The sequence below is a fragment of the Mus caroli genome, chromosome 5, assembly GCF_900094665.2.
Source record: "Mus caroli chromosome 5, CAROLI_EIJ_v1.1, whole genome shotgun sequence".
NCBI lineage: Eukaryota > Metazoa > Chordata > Mammalia > Rodentia > Muridae > Mus > Mus caroli.
The window spans coordinates 37623271-37647113 of NC_034574.1; the positions used below are offsets into that span (position 1 = coordinate 37623271).

At 39.5% G+C, this 23843-nt stretch overlaps 1 long non-coding RNA gene across 4 annotated transcripts in view; it reads right to left on the reverse strand.

Annotated features, from left to right (window-relative positions):
• Positions 1 to 23843, reverse strand: part of LOC110295223 — a 61190-nt gene that overhangs the window by 24252 nt on the left and 13095 nt on the right. For all 4 annotated transcript variants that reach the window (XR_002378030.1, XR_002378031.2, XR_002378029.2 and 1 more), the window contains exon 2: positions 15106 to 15178. This is a non-coding gene — a long non-coding RNA (uncharacterized LOC110295223). The remainder of the gene's footprint in view (positions 1 to 15105; positions 15179 to 23843) is intronic.

Genomic DNA, 23843 nt, shown 5'->3' on the forward strand with positions numbered 1-23843 from the left:
TGTTTTGCACAGTACCTCAAGGCAGAGTAAGGGCCAATAGAGGGAAGTAAATAATGCATATGAAGCTCAAACACAGGTGTTACAATGAGAATGGGAAATGTCTCTTATAAGCGCATATGGGCTCCCTTACTCTTTCTCTGAAGCCTTCCCACCATGTGGCTGTTGGTTGGCCATGTGCCTGACCTCCATGCCAACTTAAACAGCTAGGCTATTNCCCTCTTCCCTCCTCCATTCTCCAGATTTTGAGATTTGTAGCTTGCCTGCCCTGGGGTGGGGGTGGGGTTCTTTTAAACTCCAATAAAATTGTCCTTCAGCTTAAAAAAAAAAATAAGCGCATATGTTTGAACATTTGGTCCCCAGTTTGTGATGTTGTTATAGAAGGTTGTGAAACCTTTAGGAGGAGAGCCTCAGTGGAGTAAGTGGGTTCCCAGAAATGGACCTTGAGATTTATAGATAGCTTAGACCTGCTTCCTGTCCTGTCTTTGCTTCCCGGCTGTTCAAGATAAGAGCAAGTAGTTTCTCTCTCTCTTCTTTTCCTTTTTCTCTTTCTTTCTTTCTTTCTTTCTTTCTTTCTTTCTTTCTTTCTTTCTTTCTTTCTTTCTTTCTTTCTTTCTTCTTTCTTCCTTTCTCTCTCTCTTTCATTCTTTCTTTTTTAAATTGGATATTTTCTTTATTTACATTTCAAATGTTATCCCATTTCCTGCTTTCCCTCCCTCCCGGAAACACCCTTTCACATCCTCCCTCCCCCTGCTTCTATGAGGGTGTTCCTCCACCCACCCATCCACCCACCCACTCCCACCTCCTCACCCTCTATTGGGGCATCTATTGAGCCTTCATAGGACGAAGGACCGCTCCTCCCATTGATGCATGACAAGGCCATACTCTGCTACATATGCAGCTGGAGCCATATGTACTCCTTTGTCCCTGGGAGTTCTGGGGGGTCTGGTTGGTTGATATAGTTGTTTTTCCTATGGTGTTGCAAACCCCTTCAGCATTTCCAGTCCTTTCTTTAACTCCTCTGTTGGGGACCCCACACTCAGTCCAATGGTTGGCTATGAACATCCACCTCTGTATTTTTAAGGCTCTGGCAGGGCCTCTCAGGAGACAGCCATATCAGGCTCCTTTCAGCATGCACTTCTTGGCAGCCACAATAGTGTCTGGGTTTGGTAACTATATATGGGATGGATCTCCAGGTGGGACAGTCTCTGGGTGGTGTTTCCTTCAGTCTCTGCGCAACACTTTATCTCCATATTTGCTCCTGTGAGTATTTTGTTCTGCTTCGAAGAAGCACCCACACTTTGGTCTTCCTTCTTATTGAACTTCATGTGGTCTGTGAATTGTATCCTGGTTACTTGGAGCTTTTGGGCTAATATCCATTTATCAGTGAGTGCATACCATGTGTGTTCTTTTGAGATTACATTACCTCACTCAGGATGATAATTTCTAATTCTATACATTTGCCTAAGAACTTCATGAATTCATCGTTTTTAATAGCTGAGTAGTACTCCATTGTGTAAATGTAACACATTTTCTGTATCCATTCCTCGGTTGAAGGTTCTTTCCAGCTCCTGGATATTATATATAAGGCTGCTATGAACATAGTGGAGCATGTGTCTTTTTTACATATTAGAGCATCTTCTGGGTATATGCCCAGCAGTGGTATGGCTGGGTCCTCAGGTAGTACTATGTCCAATTTTCTGAGGAACTACCAGACTGATTTCCAGAGTGGTTGTGCCAGCTTGCAATCCCACCATCAATGGAGGAGTCATTTCCTGATCCTGCTACCACAGATGACTTGGCCCTACTGCTAAGCCTTCTCTACCCTGATGGGCTTACATTCTGTGAGCCTTGCCAGGATTTGTGTATAGTGATGAGAAATGTAACCAAGTAATCAGTCAAAAGGAATTTTAGAAATTTTGGTTAGCAAATGGATGGATGTGAAAAAGAGACAAGAGTACACACACACACACACACACACACACACACACATACACATACACACACACGGTTATTTTATCCTTACATTTTGAGATTTGATTTTTTTTTTATTTCTACCTTTTAAAATTGCAAAAAAAATCAATGCCTTGTTGCTGAAATAAAATATAATGACCAAAGTCAACTTACAGATAGGAACATTTACTTGGGCTATGGTAAGTTTCAGAGAGGGAGCCCAAAATGGCAAGGGAGGCATAGCCTAGCAGGCAACTGGAGCAGAGGGATGGGTGATCACATTCTGACACACAGGAATCACAGAGGAAGCTGGAAGGAGAACAAGGTATAAACTTGCAAAATGTGCCCCTCAATGACATAGTTTCTCAAGCCAGTCTCCATGTCCTAAAAGTTCCATTACATTCCCAAACAGAACCACTAACCAAGGAGCACATATTTAAGTATGTGAGTCTATTGAGAACAACTTTTCTTTTCATTTTTTATTAGATATTGTCTTTATTTACATTTCAAATGTTATCCCCTTTCCTGGTTTCCCCTCTGAAAACCCCCGAGCCCATCCTCCCTCCCCCTGCTCACCAACCCACCCACTTCTGCTTCCCTATCTTGGCATTCCCCTATACTGGGGCATTGAGCCTTCTCAAGACCAAGGGCCTCTCCTTCCATTGATATCCAAAAGACCATCCTCTGCTACATATGCAGCTGGAGCCATGAATCCCTCCATGTGTACTCTTTGGTTGGTGATTTAGTCCCTGGGAACTCTGGGGGTTACTGATTGGTTCATATTGTTGTTCCTCCTATGGGGCTGCAAGCTCCTTCATTTCCTTCAGTCCTCCATTCTCTAGTTCCTCCATTGGGGACCCTCTGCTCAGTACAGTGGTTGGCTGTGAGCATCCACTTCTGTATTTGACAGGCACTGAGTAGACAGTTATATCAGGCTCCTGTCAGCAAGCACTTGTTGGCATCCACAATAGTGTCTGGGTTTGGTGACTATATATGGGGTGACTCCCCAGGTGGGGCAGTCTCTGGATGGTTTTTTCTTCAGTCTCTTCTCCACACTTTGCCTCTCTATCTCCTCCCATGGGCATTTTAGGGAATAATTTTTATTTAAACCACTACAATAAGCAATTTAGCATCTACTAGGAAATAATTTAGATAAATGATCAAAAAAATTAAGAGATACATATGACCATGACAACTATTTAGTAAGAAAGATTTGATCAATATGGCCATTTAGAGGATGAAGAAGGGTAGTGCTTGTGAAATACTATACAGCTGTTTATAATAACCATTATTAAGACCATGTGCCCACAAAGGAAAATGTGTCAGAGTGTTGCATGTATGAGTGAATCATTACAGAAAACCACTTCTTCACCAATGACAGCGAGCATATCATGTCTGCACATAGACAGCAGCCAGATAGGAGCAGGAAAATGAAAAGAGGTGAGGTGATAAGTAGCAGAACTCTTGATTGATATTTTCCCTTTTAATATTTCAATCCCATTGTTACTGTGGTTAGCTGTTCTACTGATATCATTTTAGGGATAAGGGAACTGTAATATCTTCTTGATGGACACAAATGATGGCCTCTCCAGTGTGAATTCTGCACAAGATAAGTCCCTTATGTTCCCTCATGACATCAGGAGAGCCTCTCCGCCAGGATGCTTACTCATAGATGGGTGGATGAGGAGGCCGAGAAGGTGGGGATGTTAGGCCTTAGCTGGCCTTCCTCATTCCTCTTTTTACTCATTCCTAGACAGCAGCCCATGGAATGCTGCCACCTTCCTTCAGGGAGGGTCTTGCTCCCTCAGTAAGCATTCTCAAAGTCATTGCCAGGGTGTATCTCCTGGCTGATTCTAAAGCTGGTGAGGCTGGCAATGATGGTTACTCACATGCACTTAGATGAAGTGAGTAGGAGAGCAAGCAAAACTACCCAGGAAGCAGAATTTTTTAAAGCTGGATGAAATGTTATTTCTAAATTAATTTTTTTTTAAAGTATATTGTCTTATACTAAAAGATTGTGATATCTAGCCTCTGAGCCAACTACTTTCAGCTACTTTACTTCTCTTTGTAATTATATTCCTGTCTACAAATAGGATCCTTACACTAGTATATCTTGAAAATGGGATTCTTGCACTAGTATATCTTGCAAATAGGATCCTTACACTAGTATATCTTACAAACAAGATACTTACAGTAGCACATCTCATTCTACAAATTATAGACATTACTTATTCTTCCTGTTACACATGGTATGGACATAGCCTTCAACATTCCCTCATCCCTGAATTTAATTCTGCATAAAATGTTGAGTTAATCAGCAATAGGTGTTTGCATTATTCTGACCAGAGAAAGATTGTTTATTCCTCAGCAACAAGCACACTGGGTTTTTGTGTCTTTCCTCATGTTTTCTGGTTTTTCCTACAGTTGTTAATAAGCCCTTGGGTTTTTTGTTTGTTTGTTTGTTTTTATGGGGGTGTTTGTTTGTTTGTTTGTTTTATTTCCCTATTTTTTTTTCCCGAGACAGGGTTTCTCTGTGTAGCCCTAGCTGTCCTGGAACTCACTCTGTAGACCAAGCTGGCCTTGAACTCAGAAGTCTGCCTGCCTCTGCCTCCCAAGTGTTGGGATTAAAGGCGTGCACCACCACCGCCTGGCTTCCTTTTTTTTTTTTTCAATGTGTTTATCATTACTTCTTTCATTGACCTCTTCAAACCTATAGGCTAATTTTGCAAATGCTCTACTACAATTTATGAATACTTGATCGAATATTGCCTTCTCTTCCACATTCCTTTCCCATTCTCTATCTTCTGCTTTGTAGCTACCACCATGCTCCAGTTTGACCAATGCCCAAGCCTGCCACACAAAATTCATTGTATTTGGATTATTTAAGCAATCAATTAATCTCACTTTTTTTTTTTTTTTTGAGACAGGGTGTTGCTATGTAGCTCTTGCTATCCTGGAACTCACTATGTAGATCAGGCTGGCCCTTGCCTCCTAAATTCTGGGATTAAAGGTGTGCGCCACCATGTCTAGCAAAACTTCATTTTATAAAGCTTGTTTTCCATAAGCTTACTACAATTTCTAGTGAGTAAGGTGCTTGACCCTTTATGTCAAAAATGCCTACGTACTACATTATATACTCAATGATTGACTGCCTAAGTACAAAACATGTGATTTCTATGCCTCAAACCTTTGACTATATTGCTCTGTTTTACCATCCAATGTTGCTGTGTTGGCTGAAGCCATCTGACATCCTTTCTCCCTTTACCTTTGTTCTTAATATCCTGAAGTTGAGAACTTATAATGCCTTGATGAAAAATAATATATACAGGTAAATAAACCTGGAGCCTGTCAGTATACAGTCTCACATACATGAATAAGAGAGTCATCCCTATGTTATTTTTAACACTTTATCCTTTTTATTATCTATTATCTAGTTGTTTTGTGTATAAGTATGTATGGAGTGTATGTATGTGTGTACTAGTGTGTGTGTGTGTGTGATATACATATTTGTATGGGGGCATGCAAATACCCATGGGCATGATGAAGTGAAAGGAGGATGTCTGATGTCCTATCCTATCACCATACGCCTTATTCCTTTGAGACAGGGTCTCTAACGGTATCCACAGCTAGGTTGGTGGCCACCAAGCACCACTAATTCATCAGGTACCACAACCCCACAGCCTCACAGTGTTAGCGTTATACATTCAATCTCACATTGGAACCCAAGCCCTCATCCTTGTGCAGCAAGCACTCTCACTGATCTACCTCTCAGCCCACGGGTGTACTTTTCTATCTTCTCTTTCTGAGTCTCCCTAATGTTTAGCTGTAGGAGTGCCTGGAACAAGTGTCTAATTTTCCTTCCTTCCTTCTTTGTCCACCATCTTTACTTGTATTCTTCAACAGTTAGTTCCTAAATTTTATATGTGATTTGAAATTTTTGAGGGATAAAGCAAAATAAAAATATGTTTCCCGTAGAGGTTTTTAATTGCTCCAATGTTCCCTTTATGAAAACATTTTGGTGGGACATTGAGAAAACAAATTTCCTTGTGTTTGTGACTCTATCGGTAACATGTTTTTCAAAGCTTTCCCTATTTTCCCAGTTTCATTTAAGCACAGTCATTTTCATAATTGTTTTTTTTTTAAATTATTGGTTGGTTAAACTTTTGTGTGCTCCGATCTTTTATTTGAAAGAGTTTCATGAACTAACTAGTTCAGGGTTTTTGATACAACTTTTTAAAGAGTAAAGAATACAGATGTTTTATTAGAAGCAATATGATTCCAGGCTTGGATTTAACTGCTGGGTTTTGCTAGTGGTAGTGGAAGAGTGTTATTCTGGTTGATGAAGATCTCTAGAGATATATTATTTCTTAAAAAAAATGGCTTTCCAATCTACTGCTAGAAATAGAAATGAGCAGATTGGGAAGATTGGGAAGATAGCTCAATCTGTAAAGAGTTTGCCTTATAAGAATGGGAACATGAGTCCAATTTCCTGAACACAGGGAAAGAAATATGGGTGTTGCAGTGCACACCTATAATTTCATTGCTGGTGCAATGGAAACAGGCAGACCCCTCGGGAATCATTGGCCATGCAATATGTCTCACTCAATAAGTTATAGGCCAGTAGAAAACCTTGCCTCTAATAAAAAAGAAGCCTAGTACCTGAAGAACAACAACTGAGGTTGACCCCTGGCCTGAACATAGTCAAACATACATACTCACACCCACCCACCCATATACACATTCTCTTGTATACACTCATGCACACCCATAGGAATGGGTAGATCCCTAGTTGCTAGCGATCTTAAGCAGTCGAAGGATACTGATATGTCAGAATGTTTTATATAGATGCTACTTGGTCTCTAGTTTTGATCTTGTGTCAGATGACTTGGCTTTCCCCAGATGTTGGCATCCCTAAGACCAAAAGCTCACAATAAGAAGTGATGAGAGACTTCTGATTATGGAAGGTTGGAGACAGACTTGAGGCAGAAGTCTGCCACTCACCCTGTGCTAGCTAGTGCCTCTGACTGTCCAGTGCTCCTAGTATTTCCTTGAAGAGCCTCTCAAGGGTGCCACAAGCACAACATTCACAGGCATCTACATGGGCATCTTTTCTACTCTGCTGTCAGTCATACCTGGGTCAGTTTCTTCTCAGGAAAGTGCTTGAGCCCTTTTCTTCACTTTCCAGTCTCCAGCTATTAGTTTCATCCCTGTGGATTGCAATTTGTGCTCTGTTGACATTGTTTTTAAAAGACAAGAGAGGGAGAAGAGATCAGTCAAAGCGGACAGCACACTGTGACTAACTGGAACCCTAAGGTCAATTTAAAAGAACTAATGAAGTTAAATACATGAGAATAAAGAGAATGGGGATTTCAGGCTGATTTCCCAAGAGGCATAAAGCATAGAGAAATCCCCAAGTCTAGGATCCTCAGATTCCTGGAAGCCATCTGAAAGTAGCACAGTGCTCAGCTGACAAGAACAAGATCAAGAAGGACACAGACCTTATTCTTCAGAAATGTGCACTCTCTGAGCTCTGCTTCCTCATCTGTAAAGTACAGAGTAACTGGTGATTTGTGAAGAGCTAGCTCCATGACCAGCAAAACTGGCCAAAACCAAACATCGGCGCTACTTAAGTATAAAATATGCATTAATAGGCAAATTTCAACTTATGAAACTGCTAAAATAAACAAAATGAGCAAACCCAATCAGCAAATGAAGAATATGTTTTAAAAGAGACTCTGCCCAATGGTGATAAAGCAGCATGCCTTTAGTCCTAGCAGTAGGGAATCAGAGGCAAGTGAATCTTTGTGAGTTTGAGGCCACCTTGGTCTATATAGTGAGTTCTAGGACAGCAAAAGCTGATTAATAAGATTCTGTCTTGAAAAAGAAGAGGAGGAGGAAGAAGAAGAGAAAGAAAAAAAACCTAAAGGCTGCTTCCCAAGAGATCCTAGCTTTGTCTAAAGGTCTAAGAATTGTCATCTGTAGAAGGTATTACCTAGAAACTGACACTTGGTACCCAGTACATGGCAACTGCTGAGTTAACATCATTTATAGTGATAAATTATGATGAGATAGGATAAAAAGCCACCTTGAAAGTTTGAAGTAGAAAGTTGGAGACTAGCTATTAGATTCTAAAACTACCCTAGAGGTACTCTCGGATATTTCAGTCAAGCCCTTGTGGTCGTGTGACTACAGTACATTTGCCTGCAGAGCCAGAGACTTATCTTCATCTATCCTGTTACACACATATCTCCTTTCCTCCTGCCAAGTATTATTCCTAGCACACCATAGTTTGAAAATAAATGGAACTTGCTTAACTTCCTTAAATAATTATTCTTTAGCACTAGCCCAATATGAAAGAAGAGAAGATAGTTTTTTATGTTTTTTTCATTTAACTCAGATACCTGACAAAGTCCAAATTAATCTACATTCTAGACTCTCTCTCTCCACATATGTGTGTGTGTGTGTGTGTGTGTGTGTGTGTGTGTGTGTGTGTGTGTTCTTTGAGACACAGCTCTCTGCAGGTCTCCAGTTCATGTTCCTTTTCCTTAGCCTCCAAGGTACTGGGATTAAAAAACCATACCTGGTTACAGTCTGTCTGTCTATATGTCTATAAATTTATTTTGCATATACTAAACACACTGAAGAAAACAATCTCTTTCTGTGAATGTCTACAGCTAGAAAAGCCTCCATGTGCCATTCAGTAACACCAACTGAGCCAAGGGTATCACTCTTCCATTGACACGAGGGTGGATAGCTTGTGCCTGTATCTTAAAATGTTTTACCAACTTCTTCCCTCTAGCAATCTTAGATCTTACATTAAGATAAATGGAGATAGTTATATTAAGCGACTTAAGTCAGCCTCACAAAGACAAATATATGTTTTATCTCATTTGTGGTTCCTAAATTTTATGTAGATACATACAAGCAAGCATGTACACATGGTACAAAACAAGAAGTAAAATCATCTAGGAGGAGAAAGCTGCCTAAGAGGAAGGATGGGGGGAAATGGTCTTTATATGCAATGTATGCATGTACAAAATTTAAAAGTAAACAAGTAAACTGAAAGGGTAGATAGCCAAGTGTTTTGGGAGAGCTTTTGAGTGGTAACCGCATTTCGATATTTCCGATATGTTTACCAGGTGTTTCATGTTAGCTAGACATCTTGTCACAGATTATTAAAATGAAACAATGCTTGCTAAAACAAATGGAAAAAGGATGCTCTCTATAATGCCTAGAATTTTACTCTTTGTAGCCATGCCAGAGTGCAGGGTTCTATAATGTTTGCCTGTCACTGAAGGAAGTGAGTGACTTTTCCTGCACAGTACCAAGGCTTGGAAAGTAGGCAAAAATGGAATGTCCTATTTTAATGGTGCCCAGAGTGCTGTCAAGTGTTTACATGATGTGCCTCTGGCCAACAATCCAGTGAGAATCATTTCATTCTTGCAACAGAGAAGAATTCAGAGAAATACTCTAACGGGGGTCAGGCCAAGGGCCAAGGGCACACAAGAATCAGAGCAGCGGAGATGAGTAGGGAAGGAGTGGGAGTAGACTGGGGCAGTTCCCATCCTGGTTTCCCTTCCTGGTTACAAGTTTAATCTATATGGCTTTGGGCAAGTCACCTTATCTCTCTGAGTCTCCGTTTCTTTACTTAGGAATTGAGAAGGTCAACTCAAGGGCCCAAACACACCCAGATTATCTGTTTTTTGTTGTTGTTATTGTTTGTTTTCAAAAACAAAACAAAACAAAACAAAAAAAAAACAACCACACACACAAACACTCAAAAACTCAAAAACAAACTACTTCTGTCAACAGAGAAGCCAATGCATTCTTGCTTCTCAATTTTCAATTACTCCCTACGAATAGCAATGAGCTATGTGGTCGGACTGATAGCTGCTAGATAGCAGAAAATATAGTAGGAGTGTCTGCCCTTAAGAAATATATCATCCCTAAAGAGGCATATGAGCATCAACACAATTCTGTTCTGATTGTGAAAATGGAGGGGAATGAAGGAAGTACACAGAAGGCAGTAACTGATTGGATAATTGAGTCAGCAACTTCAAATTGCCTTCATTACAGAGGGATGTTTGGGCTGACCCTTGTGAATGGATAGAAATAAGGCACTATACATAGGTCATACAAATCAAGAAGATGGAATCCAATCACGAATAGTGTGTCATTACAAATTTGCTATCACTTTCTTTTCTTTTATTTGGATTTAATGTTGCTCCCAAAAATATTTCAGGCAGTTCATTGAAATGAGAGTTGTAACAACAAAACAATACAAATTCTGACTGGTTTAAACAGTTTGGCTCAGGAAAGGAGAAGCCTGGAGATCAGCTAGACTTTAGACTTTATCAATAAAGAGCCTCCAACCTGCTTTGCCTATATTCCATGATGAACCTTTTCTCAGTGCACAATTTTCCTCCAACATCCAGTGGTTTCTTCTTCAGATTTAGGGATTGTCTGACTCACTGCCCAAAGAAGCTTTCCTACTTGTCTCTCTCATCTAACCTGGCCATGTAGCCATCATCAAATGAGCCCCTAAGTCAAGAACCTACAGATGCTCACCATATTGGGTCTGGGCTCCTGGAACACCATGACAGCAGAGGGCATCTCTAGACAACACCATGCTAAAGATGGTGCAAGCCTCCTTGACCAAGAGCTAAGAAAGTAAACACCTTGCTCAATGAACATTGGGGCAGGGTATGGAGGGTTAAAAAAATAATAATAATAATGGATAAACAGCAATAACTATTTACAATACAATAAAAAGTGACACACTTTAATCCACATAATAATCTCACAATATTTTTGATAGGAAGTAAAATCCAATAAATACTATGCGTATTACTATAGTAAAAGTGATTGTATAATAAAGGTAAAATTGTTGTCTTGGTTACAATTTTTTCAGCTTGACACAGCTAGCCTCATCTGAGAAGAGGGAACCTCAATTGAGAAAATACCTGAATCAGATTGTCTATAGGCAAGTCTTTAGGGAATTTGCTTGATTAATGATTGATGTAGGAAGTGAGTGGAGCCAGCTCTGGTCCTGATGTCCTGCACAGTAAAAGAAAGTAGGCTGAGCAAGCTGTACAGAGCAAGCTAATAATCAATGTTCTTTCATGTTCTCTGATCCAGTGCCTGCCTTCGGTTCCTGACTTGAGTTCCTATCCTGATTTCCTTCATAATGGAGTATAAACTATGAGATGAAATAAAACCTTTCCTCTCCAAGTGATTTCTGCTCATGGTGTTTGTCACAGCAGTAGAAAGCCAAACTAAGGTATTAGTGAGATGAGAACAATGCATTACTAGGTAGATTCCAAACAGTAGAAACCCCAAGTTAAAGATGAAATGGGATAGCCATTAACTTACTTTTAAGCTTCCTGACAGCCAAAATACAAAACAACACAAAACAACAAAAAGTATAGTCATTTAAAAAGACTGCAATGTATCTTAGAAGATCAAAGGTATTACTGGACCAGAATTTCTAGAGAAAATATATTTCCACACTTTTTCTAAGATGTTCAGTTAGTGTAATAGCATGGAGCTATCAATAGTATCCTTGAAGCTGTCTCTTGTGAGACTATGCCAGGGCCTAGCAAACACAGAAGTGGACGCTCACAGTCAGCTGTTGGATGGATCACAGGGCCCCCAATGGAGGAGCTAGAGAAAGTACCCAAGGAGCTAAAGGGAACTGCAATCCTATAGGTGGAACAACAATGAACTAACCAGTACCCCCCTGAAGCTTGTGTCTCTAGCTGCATATGAATCAGAAAATGGCCTAGTTGGCCATCAGTGGAAAGAGAGGCCCATTAGTCATGCAAACTTTATATGCCTCAGTACAGGGGAACGACAGGGCCAAGAAGGGGGGGGGGAGAGTTGGGGAGGGAGCGTGTGGGGGACTTTTGGGATAGCATTGGAAATGTAAATGAAATAAATACCCAATTAAAAAAAAGAAAAAAAAAGTATCCTTGCATACTTGGATTGCTTTGAGATATTGGGATTAAACCAAAGCAATTCACAGACACTATGAATTGATTAAAGTAGAACTTCTAGAATTACATATAAAATGAGAATCCTAAGGAATATAAGAAGAGATGATCTCAAAGTTACTTTGTCTTGGTCATTGAAAGGTTATTTTATTTCTTGAGGAAAAATAATGCAAGAAAACAAAATTAATAATGCTTTGAAAGAAAAAGCAGAAAACCTCCATGAAAGGATAAACCAGTTGTGTCAATCACCTTGAATTATATATTAACCCCCACGAGCCCCACTTGCATGGTCTTCCACCATCATTTCTCGTGGAACAAAGTCCTATTTGAATCATTGTCCCTTGCTAAATGCCACACATATTTGCACATAATAGTTACCCTAGTGTGTGTGTGTGTGTGTGTGTGTGTGTGTGTGTGTGTGTGTGCCCGTGCCGGAGGCAATTATGTTTGTCTCTCAGCTTGATTGGGTTAAAAAACACTTAAGGAGTTAACAAAATACCTCTGGGTATGTTTGTGAAGGTACTCTCCAGAGACTGGATCAGAAGTTCTATGACCTAATGAATAGATTACTCCCTTGATAGGTTCACAATAACACTGTATTATGGGAAGTGGTGGAAGGAAGGGGACAGGCCTAGCTAGAAGGAGTGGGTCACTGGTGGCATGCATCTGGTAGTTATATCTTGTGCCAGTCTCTTCCTGTGCCCCATTTTCGGTGCTTCCCATTCAGCCTGGCCACATGTTCTTACCATCATACTGTTCTGCCCAAGTGCACTGTGCCACAAAACTAGAATATGAAATGGATCCTATGAAACTATGTACCTCTCTCCTTAAGTATCCTTTTTTTGTCTTTTCCTCCCTTTTTGGTCATGACCATACGAAAAATAAACAACACAGCACATTTTATTGTAATTGTTTAATGTCTGACTTCCCTGCTGGAAAGATGAAAAACTGGCTTCTTTGACATGTCAATTCTTGGTATGGTACATGGTCCAGTATGGAAAAATAATCAATAAGCTAATTCACTACAGAAGTCTGGACTTTGGGGACCATATTATATGCCCTCAAAATGTTTAAATCCTAACCAAGATAAGGGCTTGTTTTTAGAGTAGTTGAGCTAAAATGAGATTGCATGAAGATCTGGATGTAGAAACATATTTGGAGAAACCAAGGTGTAAAGAGTCAGGTATGAACACAATCCTGGAAGAGGCAGCTTCCTTCCCAGACTTCTGGAGGAACCTTGTGAACAGTCTGATCTCACTCTTGTGTCTTTCACACAGCCAGACAGGAAGTTCCTGTTGTTTCAAATCTTAGTTCCTTTTATGAAATGGCCTTAACCTAGTCACTGCAGTGAACTTAAGATCCTTTCGGTGGTCCACTTTCTACAAATATGGTTTTCCTCACTAGGCTTTATAAGGACAGAGAAGGCTACACTGCCTTAGTCAGCAACCATGCTATGGTGACAAAGGCCATACCTATGTGGAGTCTGACATCTGTTCCAGTAAAGATGGCTCCTTTCTCCCCATTTCCCAGGCTTGTGTGAAACAGACTCATACGCATCCATCTTACAATACAACCTCCGATGCTAACTTGCTTATGATTCTGACCAGTTGACTAGACTACCTGGGTCTCCTCATGTTAAGACACAAATGGAAGAATCTATGAAAGTCTAAATTACGGCATTAGACATGAAACTCCTCATCTGGCCTCCAATGCATATTAAAGAGTCTGAAAGCTGTCAGTGTACTCCCTTTGCTTTCTTGTTCTGCTTGTACTGAAATACAGATTTCCTCTCCAAGAAAGTGAGTAGGCTCTTAAATGCTATACAACGTTAAGGCATTTTCCTTTAATATTATAATTTAACAATCTTGTACACTATTTAGAAGGTCAAGGAGATAGTTTGGAAAAAAAGAAAGATGATAAATAGATGCCATTTCAGGTCAGGAGGAGAAATACAGTGTGTGTGTGTGTGTGTGTATGTGTGTGTGTGTGTGTGTGTGTGTGTGTATGCACATGAACCACACATCCAAACTGGCATTTTAAATTTCTCATTAAAAAACAATTCTGGTTCATTGAGTTTACTTATAAACTCTGGGTAAGGTTTACACTTAAACAAATGTGTTTAATTCCAATGCACACCACCAAATTAGTCTAAGTGTAAACTCAAACTCCATATCTTACAAATGTGTTTTTCCATGCTCCTTTGTTCTAATTTTCATTGTTTAATTTTTTTCTGCATCACTTTTCAGTAACTATGTGTTCTTTACCAAGCCAAGGAGGGAAAATCAAACAGAAGCCGGGGAGAAGAGAGGGGGTGGTGTCTCAATGATAAATGTGAAGCTGTTAGATTCCAGCGATTGCTTTCTAAAGAGTAAAGCTACCACTTGAGCCAGGACTAGCTAGAGAGAGATTGTGTTGGCACAAGTCCATTTCTGATGACTGGATTGGGCGAAATCAGCACGTTTGTTTCTTCAAAGCCCTCAATACTTTTGCAAGAAAATTCAGACCTAGGTCAACAACATATTACATAGAATGACTCCATTTCAACTACTAAACAGGGCCCAGCGTGGTATACAAGTTAAAAGTCCCAATGAACACAGATGAGTTTCTATTAGGAATTCCCACCACACTGTTGGAATTCAGGTTTGAATCCTAAAATGTTTGATGAGATTGAAATAAACAGCTGGTCAGTTCTCTCCAAACAGAGACACGAATGCTAAGGAGAACTGATAGCTGTCATTCTAACATTAGACTAAGAAGCAAGAAGACCATAAAAAATAATCATAAACATATGTAACCCAGGAAGGTTCTCTTGCAGAGACACAGAGTATTAAATACAAGACATTATCAGGCCATTCTCTAATATAATCCAACAGGAAAAGACAAAGTCGCTGTCCCCATCCTGCAGAAGGCTGAGAAAACAGAGCTAAGTACTCTGAAGGGCCCTTTTCCAGGCCCTTAGTTTCTACTTAGAAACACTGTTAATCTCCCAAAGCCATTCTTCCTCTCTAAATGAGCATAATGATTCTGTCACTGATGACCCACAATAATTTGCAGCTAGAATGTCCCCCAAGTGATCATGTGTTAAAGATTTTGTCACCAGCCTGTAGAACTTTTGGGAGGAGATTAAACTACTAGGAAGTAGAGTCTTCTGCAAGGAACTTACGTCATTTGGGGTTTGAGCTTCAGGTTACAGTCCATCATTAAAGGAAGTCCTGGCAGGAAGCTGGAAGCAGGAACTAAGGTAGAAACCATGGAAAGACAATGGTTACTGGTCACTCTCTGGCCACTAGCATAAAGCCCAGTCCCACCTCTCAGGAATGATACTGCTCACAGTATGCTGGGCCCTCCCATGTCTACCAAGAAGATGCCCCTACAGACATGCCTATGGGCCAATCTGATGGAAACAATTCCTTAACAGAGATCCCCTTTTCCCAGGTATGCCTAGGTATGTTTCAAGTTGAAAAACAAAACAACAAAACATCTAGTATCTTCACTAGAGTCTAATCTTATCCCAAATTCGCTTTTATAGTAAATATACTCCTGCCATAATTAATCTGCTTCTGAAATAGTGACTAATTCATTCATTGATCTATTCATTAATTTATCTTGCCTTAATGACCCAGCCATCTTTTACTAGGCCCTGTACTCCATACTGTTGCATTAGTAGTAAAGTCTCCAACACATGAAACTTAGGGATACATTCAAATCATAGCACTGATAAACATAAAGAATGAAATAGAAAAGGAATAAAGAAAAATAAAATATATCTTAGCTGCAAAATGCATTAAAACTCTAGTTAGTTAATGAAGACAGTTGAAATTGATGAAATAATAATACCAGAAACAACACAAAGAGTTAACTTTTGGCTTTCATTTTCTTTGTCTGCTAATTTATTAGCTCTGATTTGAGCAACTTAATAATTAGCATTGGTTTCTTCTCAAACTATGAGTTCTTCACAGGGGTTGTGAGGTTTCAGATTTAGGTGCACATACATGATCTTAAACATTACCTATCGTGAGCTATTTGTTTTTGATAATTGTGTGTAGACAGTCTTTAGAAGTCAACTATTTAGAATGATAGTTCCCTTATTTGCATGATCCAAGCAAGGCTTTCCAATAGAGTTATGAAATAAGGAAGGAAAAAGAGTTGGCCTTACACTGGAAAATCACTCAGTATTTACATTGGGATCAATACACACCGTGAAAATTCCCTGGAAAGTTGGCACATTGAAAACATGATCTTTTTAAAGATATATTTTTATTATTTTTAAATTTTTAAACCAAATTATTGCATCACTTCCCTATTCCTTTCTTGCTTTCTAATCCTTCCTATGCTCCCTCCTTCCCTCTCAAATTGATTCTTTTTCATATATATAATGAATTTTAGTGTTGCTTGTGTGTAAATGATACCAAGGCTGACCATTTTGTATTGGATAAGCAGTTAGAAGGCTAATCCCCTATAGAGACTAATTTTCCTTCATTCAGCAGTCATTAGTTAACCGTGGTTCTTTCTATAGGGGTAGGACCATATGAGACTTCTTCTTTCCATGTTTGAAGCACAACAGTGACCACTGTGGCAAGGATACACCCAAAGGTGCAATACTGGTTGGTGTGATCACTGTTGTGGTAACCAACAACTGTCTAATTGGACTTCAGGCCCTCTCAACATGGAAGAAACCATTCCTGGTACTAGAAAGCTATCCAACTAAGCGGGCCTAGTGAGTTCATAGATGTTACTGAAGCTTATACTGCCATTCTAGTAGATAAGGATAATCCTAACTACATTCTAAAGGGCATCCTTATACCCACAGTTAAATATAGTGCTAAACCCACATCAAATAAACCTTCTGTGGTAGACAGAGACCACTAGAGAAAACAATAACTGGTTATAATGCAGAGATCAACTGATAAGGGCCATTCCAGCTCCAGTGTATATGTCTACCACAACTCTTGCAGCTAAGGCTCAGGGAGTGTCACAGAAGTGTGTACAGAAGATTGTGAGAGCTAGAGAACCAGGAAGTTGCTGTGCAATTATGCTAGAAATGACAATGTCAGTCCATGAGATCTCAACAATATGGCTATTTAAATAAGACCTGAAAACTTGATCTTTTAACCATTTAAGTAGAGGAAGCATTCCTCCCACCAGATAATACAAAATGAAACAAAACAGAATGAAACAAAACAAAACAAAAACAGCCTTATTTCTTTACCTGGGTATTGATTAAGGTACAGCATATCAAAACAACAAACAACAAAGAACTCGTATCAGAGGAGCAGCATTGTTCAGTGGGCATGCATCCCTGCACAGTCTGACACTGAGCCGTTTCCTCTCACTGTGCTTCTGTGTTCTCATCACAGCACTAATGTGAGTCTCGAATGACCCAGCACAAGTGTAAATTTAGAATGATGTCTGGTCTGCACTGGAAATGCTACCAAATCACTTGTGAATAGAAATGAGGACTTTGAGAAGCAAAGGGAACCTGGCTGCAGGAGCTGTTTTTGACAACACATTGGGTTGGATCTTTTGTTATATAAAGTTGTCATTTTAAAACTTTTAATTGATACTTTACTGGTACAATTACTTGTGGCTACACTAATCCTCCATTACCACTATTCTACTGTCCCCCAACCCCCTAACCCCCTTCTTTGTCCCAACTAGTCTCCCTCCTAACTTTAGGTCTTCAAGAAGGACATCTATGTTATCCCATACTTTAAAAGGGGGGGGCTACTTTGTCAATTTAGGTTCTCTGAGAAGCATGCACCAAGAAACTAGTTAGAGACACTGGAGATTGGTAACCCTCATAAGAGATGAAGGTCTGTAAGTGAACACAACAAGCCCCCAAGCTGTGATGTTTCCCAGAAACCCTTGTGAGGAGAGCAAGCACGCAGGAACTGCCAGGAGCTACCTCAGAGAAAAGTGCTCCCCTCAGGCAGCCTCAGCTGGACCAGTGGGGAGTTGAGAGCAGACTACACACTTCCTGTGGAAGTGAGTAAAGGAAAAAGACAGTTGCAATACTTCTCCTGGGCCCAGAGGTGGGCAGGAGGAGCCCAGGAGAGCAAAGCCTTGGTAGAGCATGTGGGGATGAAAGCTCAATGGGTGGTGTCTGCTGACCTTTCCACAGTGGGCTCCTCAGACACAGAGCTGGGACGTCCATATTCTTCTCAGAAACTACTCTGTTACTACATTTAGATGGGCAGAGACACATTTAATGTGATGTCCATTAAACATGTTCATTTAGGCCATTGCTGAGAAGTGCACATTGAACTGGGTATATGGCAGACATTACTACCCATCTTTGTGTTCTTGGAGACTAGCCGTGAGTAAGCCTCTGAGGTCAGTGGCCATGCTGTGATGAGAAAACCTCACTAGAGAAGTACACACATTACTGGTTGAATGTGTCTAGGAACTAATGCCATGTGTGTGTGTGTGTGTGTGTGTGTGTGTGTGTGTGTGTGTGTGTGTACTATAGTTTGGATATAGTTTGTCCAACCTAAAACACATGCTGAAATTTGATTACCAAAATAGCAATGAGATGGGCCTGTGAGAGGTATTAGCTATCTATATTTCTGGTAGGAGGCAACTCATTCTCAAGAAAGCAAATTGTTATAAAGCATCTCTTCCACTGTGCCCTCTCCTGCACACAGCCACTCATGGATTTCTGACATACTCCATTTGGTGGTGCCACCCACCATATTTGATTTAGTACTGGGCAGGTAGCTCTTGCTTTTGGACCTGTGTTCCAGAAACCCTTTTTTCTTATAATTCATTTATTCGTGGTCATTCTTCTACAACAGCAAGTGGATTAAGACCATGTGCAAATATGTGTGTGAGTGTAGTATCTGTCAGGGGTCATATTTCCACATGCAAAAAGATCCTTACTGAGTTTCAGAGAAAAAAAAAAGCACTCTTGAAACTTGAATGACCTTCCTGTCACTTAGAAGAAGGTCAGGAAGAAGGTTTCTGCTGGCCCCAATCACCAAAACAGTTATTAAGATTTCTTGGTTCCTAGGCAAATGGATGGACCTGGAGGGCATCATCCTGAGTGAGGTAACCCAATCACAAAAGAACTCACACAATATGTACTCACTGATAAGTGGATATTATCCCAGAAACTTAGAATACCCAAGATTAAGATACAATCTGCAAAACACATGAAACTCAAGGAGAACGAAGACCAAAGTGTGACACTTTGCCTCTTCTTAGAATTGGGAACAAAACACCCATGGAAGGAGTTACAGAGACAAAGTCTGGAGCTGAGATGAAAGGATGCACCATCTAGAGACTGCCATATCCGGGGATCCACCCCATAATCAGCTTCCAAGCCCTGACACCATTGCATGCACTAGCAAGATTTTGCTGAAAGGACCCTGATATAGCTGTCTCTTGTGAGGCTATGCTGGGGCCTAGCAAACACAGAAGTGGATGCTCACAGTCAGCTATTGGATGGATCACAGGGCCCCCAATGGAGGAGCTAGAGAAAGTACCCAAGGAGCTAAAGGGGTCTGCAATCCTATAGGTGGAACAACCATATGAACTAACCAGTAACCCCCAGAGCTCATGTCTCTAGCTGCATATGTATCAGAAAATGGCTTCCATCAGTGGAAAGAGAGGCCCATTGGTCTTGCAAACTTTATATGCCTCAGTACAGGGGAATGCCAGGGCCAAGAAGTGGAAGTGGGTGGGTAGGGCAGTGGAGGTGGGAGGGTATGGGGGACTTTTGGGATAGCACTGGAAATGTAAATGAAGAAAATACCTAATTAAAATAAAAAATAAAATTACCTCAAACACACACACACACACACACACACACACACACACACACAAAGAAACACCAATAAATACACTTGTTACTAAAAAGAAAAAAAAGAAAAAGAAAAAAAGACTTCTCGGCAAAGCACCCAGTATGAAGCAACTAACTCTAAAATTTTCATCTTGCATTAAGATCACAGATCATGTCCTAAAGCTCACCAGTTCCAGCTAAACCCCTGGCCTGTCCATTGACAGCATGTCTGTCACCCAACACTGTGAGGACACAAAGGGTGTAGAACAGAAAGATTCAGCGCCAAGGCTTGGAAAGATTCAGTCTGTTACACAAAACTACAAGAAAGATGTATGATAGGACTTTGAAAACCCAGAGAAGTGAGCCACAAATACTGGTTGTAAAAGACACCACGATTAGCCTGATCTCAGGACAGTCATCTCTGCCTTCATAGGGCCCCTCCATATGAGATGAGCCAGAATGCTCATCATGCTCCAAAATTTGGCCTCAAGAGTAACCTTGGCTCTTCCAGTAGAGATAAACTGATTGTGACTCTTGCCTGCCACCCCATTTCTGTCCTTTATTCACACATCCATTCCTTGGTCAAGGACATGTTCAATATGAAGTGTGTAAGTACTAGTTTATACTAGACAGTCTCCTATAAGAAAGTGTCTATTTTACTGTACTAATTTTCAGTAGGAAGTGACGTAAAACATTTCAAAAACAAATGAAATGCTAGAAGATAGTAAAATCTAGTAATTACCAGCTACCCTGTGTCTCAGGCACTTTGCAGCAATGTCACGGAAAGGTTGAGATTGTGTCTTATGTGATCAGGATGTAAACACTCACCATGGGTATGATTTAGAAATTACAGACTTCATTTTCCTTGTCATCATCTGAAAAAAGTGTGACAGTAATACTTACCTTGTGAAATATGTATTGTTTTATATAGGGAAAGGGTAAAGTACAGTGACTGGAAGAGCATCAAATGGAATATAGAAAATGTACACAGACATGGGAAAAAGAAAGTTAGAGTTAAAAGGAATTCAACAGGACAAGAATTCCTTCTAAAGAAGTTCAAGTATACAAATATAACAGAACAGATCAATACATTTCAGTACAGAAGAACTATTCACTGTTATAAAATACAGCACAAAATTTCTTTCCATTTGTATCAGCTGAATCAAGATAAAATTCATATGCAATAAAAACCTAATGGAGATACATAATATTTTGATTTCCTAATTTTTCTGTATTTTTTTTAGCTCAGACAATGACAACTTGTGTTTTCTATCAATATAAGCTATTAGTCTGTTCTAGAATTTCATATAAATGAGACTATGTGATTCTACTTTGTGACTGACTTATTTTACTGACAAAAAAGGGTATAAACAAAATATTAAAAATGCAACTGTTATGCCCTAAAAATACTTTTAAGGAACATAATAGATTAAATTCTCATATTAATAAGAAAACTACTGCTCACAGAAAAAATATTTAAATGTTATACAGCAGAAAGTAACAAAGGAAGTTTAAGTAGCCAATAAAAATATTTTCTATTTAGCTGTTTTGGTTTTTAAAATGATTGATTATATTTGTTGTACTAAGCAGTGGATTTCGTGTTTATATTTATGTTATATTATATGTCATGTGCTTTGACTATATTCACTACTCATTACCCTCTCCTAGCCCACTGCCTATCCCTTCAATCTTCCCAATATAGCTCCTTCTATTTTTGTGTGTGTGATAGATACAGACAGACAAGTAGACAGACAGACAGGTAGACAGACAGAGACAGAGACAGAGAGACAGAGAGGAAATTCCTAGTTTACTTGCCTGTTAAGGAACATAGCTATAATCAGTAAAATAATACCACTGTTTTCAACTAACACACAGACAGAATACTTTAAATATTGATAAATATTTTTATTTTTATAGGCAAATCTAGTTATATGCACAACAACAAACTTTCAGTCAGAGCTGGACTACATAAGGGAGAGTGGTTCCATGAGTTTATAATAAATATTGCTTAGATACATAAAAGCTATAGCAACGAAGTTTGTGAGAATACAGTCTGGTGTTTGTATAATACAAAGCCTAACTACGTAATTCTCAAGCTAGATCTGTCATTAAGTGACAAATGACAAATGGGCAAATGGTACATTCAAATGGAGCAGAGAGAACACTGTGTATGGGTGCCAACAGTGCATTAAGTTCCACCATTATGGCTTATGTTTCACCATTACGGTTCCAAATATGGGTGGAAGCCAATGTGAATCAACTCACACACAAATAAGAATAGTGAAATGCTTAGACAATAACAGGAAAGTGTCCCAACTTATTACTGTCCTTATAAGGGCATTGGAGCATCTCCTAGTCTTTATAGGAACACTGGGAAGCAGGTGCTCACATTGCAATTGGACATATTCTGGGGGGTCTTCCTTTGTTCATTGGCTTCACACTTCTTATTGTTGAACAGCTTTCTCCACTTGTAGGCAAAACATAGACCCCAAACCACTCTGAGTTTTACATCAAGAGGCTTTCACTAACAAAAAGATACTGAAGCAATTTGAAGGCTCCCTGAGTTCCAAAATCTTAAAGGAGGCAGTTTTGGCCATGATTACATCCAATGAACATCTTGGAACCAATCATTGATAATCACAGAGTCATGATTCTCAGTTTGAGTCTAGAGCTACACCTAACTCAAGCCACTCCACCACGAGATAAATTCATATCATGTGGCACCTCCCAGATGAAGAATGAGAGAGCAGCTTTTTTTTAGAATGAAGAAATGCTATTCACAAAATAAAATACGCTAGTCACATATAAGGAAGGTTAAGATATAAGCAAATGAAAGAACAAGCAAATGGAAGAGCTTAAGTTTGAATGCACTCTCCTTGGAGAAGGAAGAGTCACTAATAATCACCATGACATAATTTTACAGATCTGTTAGGTGAAAGCAGTTTATGTGCATGGTGGAAAAGAAAGGTTGGCTCTTGGGAATTCAACTGTACTGAAGTTCTGCTGGGAAGAAGCAGTTTTTAACAAGGGCATGATACTTTAATGAGATCATTCTAGATTCCAGAGTATAACAACATGTGGACCCTTATGCACTATTCAGAGTCACTTCCTACACCTCCCTAATAGCTGCTGAAAGTAAATGGGTAAATAAATCCTAATTCAACATTTTAGCCTTTGTCCTGAATGACCATAAAAACGCCACTTACATGATCTGAGCTTCAAGTTTCTACCTTTAAAAAGTAAAAATAATACTATTTACATTATTTTAGTGACAAATGTATTTAAGTACCTTGTGGAGTTCCTACCTCAAATAAATGTGAATGAAACACGGACTTATGAAAGTTTGTTGAATCAATCACCCATCAAACCACATGTGGGAGGTTTATAATTTTTCCTGTTAAAAATAAACACCTTTGACTAGTTTATACTAGTCTTTGAGCAAAGATTGTTTTTTATTTCCCTGAGATAAATGCCGCAGAAGGAAACTGGTGGGTTTATTGCGAGTTGCATGTTTTAGTTTATAAAAGAATTTTTCAGTATTCTTTCTCTGTTTCATGTTTTCATAGAGTCCCAGCAACACATAGATAATTTCCCCCACATTCTCAACAGCTTTGGGCATCACAGTCTGTTTTGTTTGAGCTATTCCGATGTGTGTGCTAACAGCTCGCTGTAGTTTTAATCTGAATTTCCCTAATGACTTGGGAGATTGAACATATTTCATATGTTTATCTTCTCTATTTACATCCTATTAGGAGAAATGTCTGCTCAAGCATTTTGCCCATTTTTCCAATTGTGTTGGTTATTTGTATTTTTTAAAGTATTTCTTTGTAAGCTTTGATTGTTCTTTGTGCATCCCAGAATATTGGCTTGCTCTTTTTCAGCTAAATCCTTTTGAAAAGGTTTGTTATATTTGGCCTGAGCTTCCTGTGGGTTGCCTGTAGTTGAATCATGTTTAAAGCCGTCTTCAAATCCCCTTTCCTTGGTATTAGTAGGCCACTTATATATGGGGTATTGAAAAATACTTATTTTGCTATTAAGTTCTATCTCCTGTGGTTTTTTTTTCAGATTTTTGTCTATTTTTGCTCCTTCATGCTGGATTGATTCATCTATGATGTCTTCCC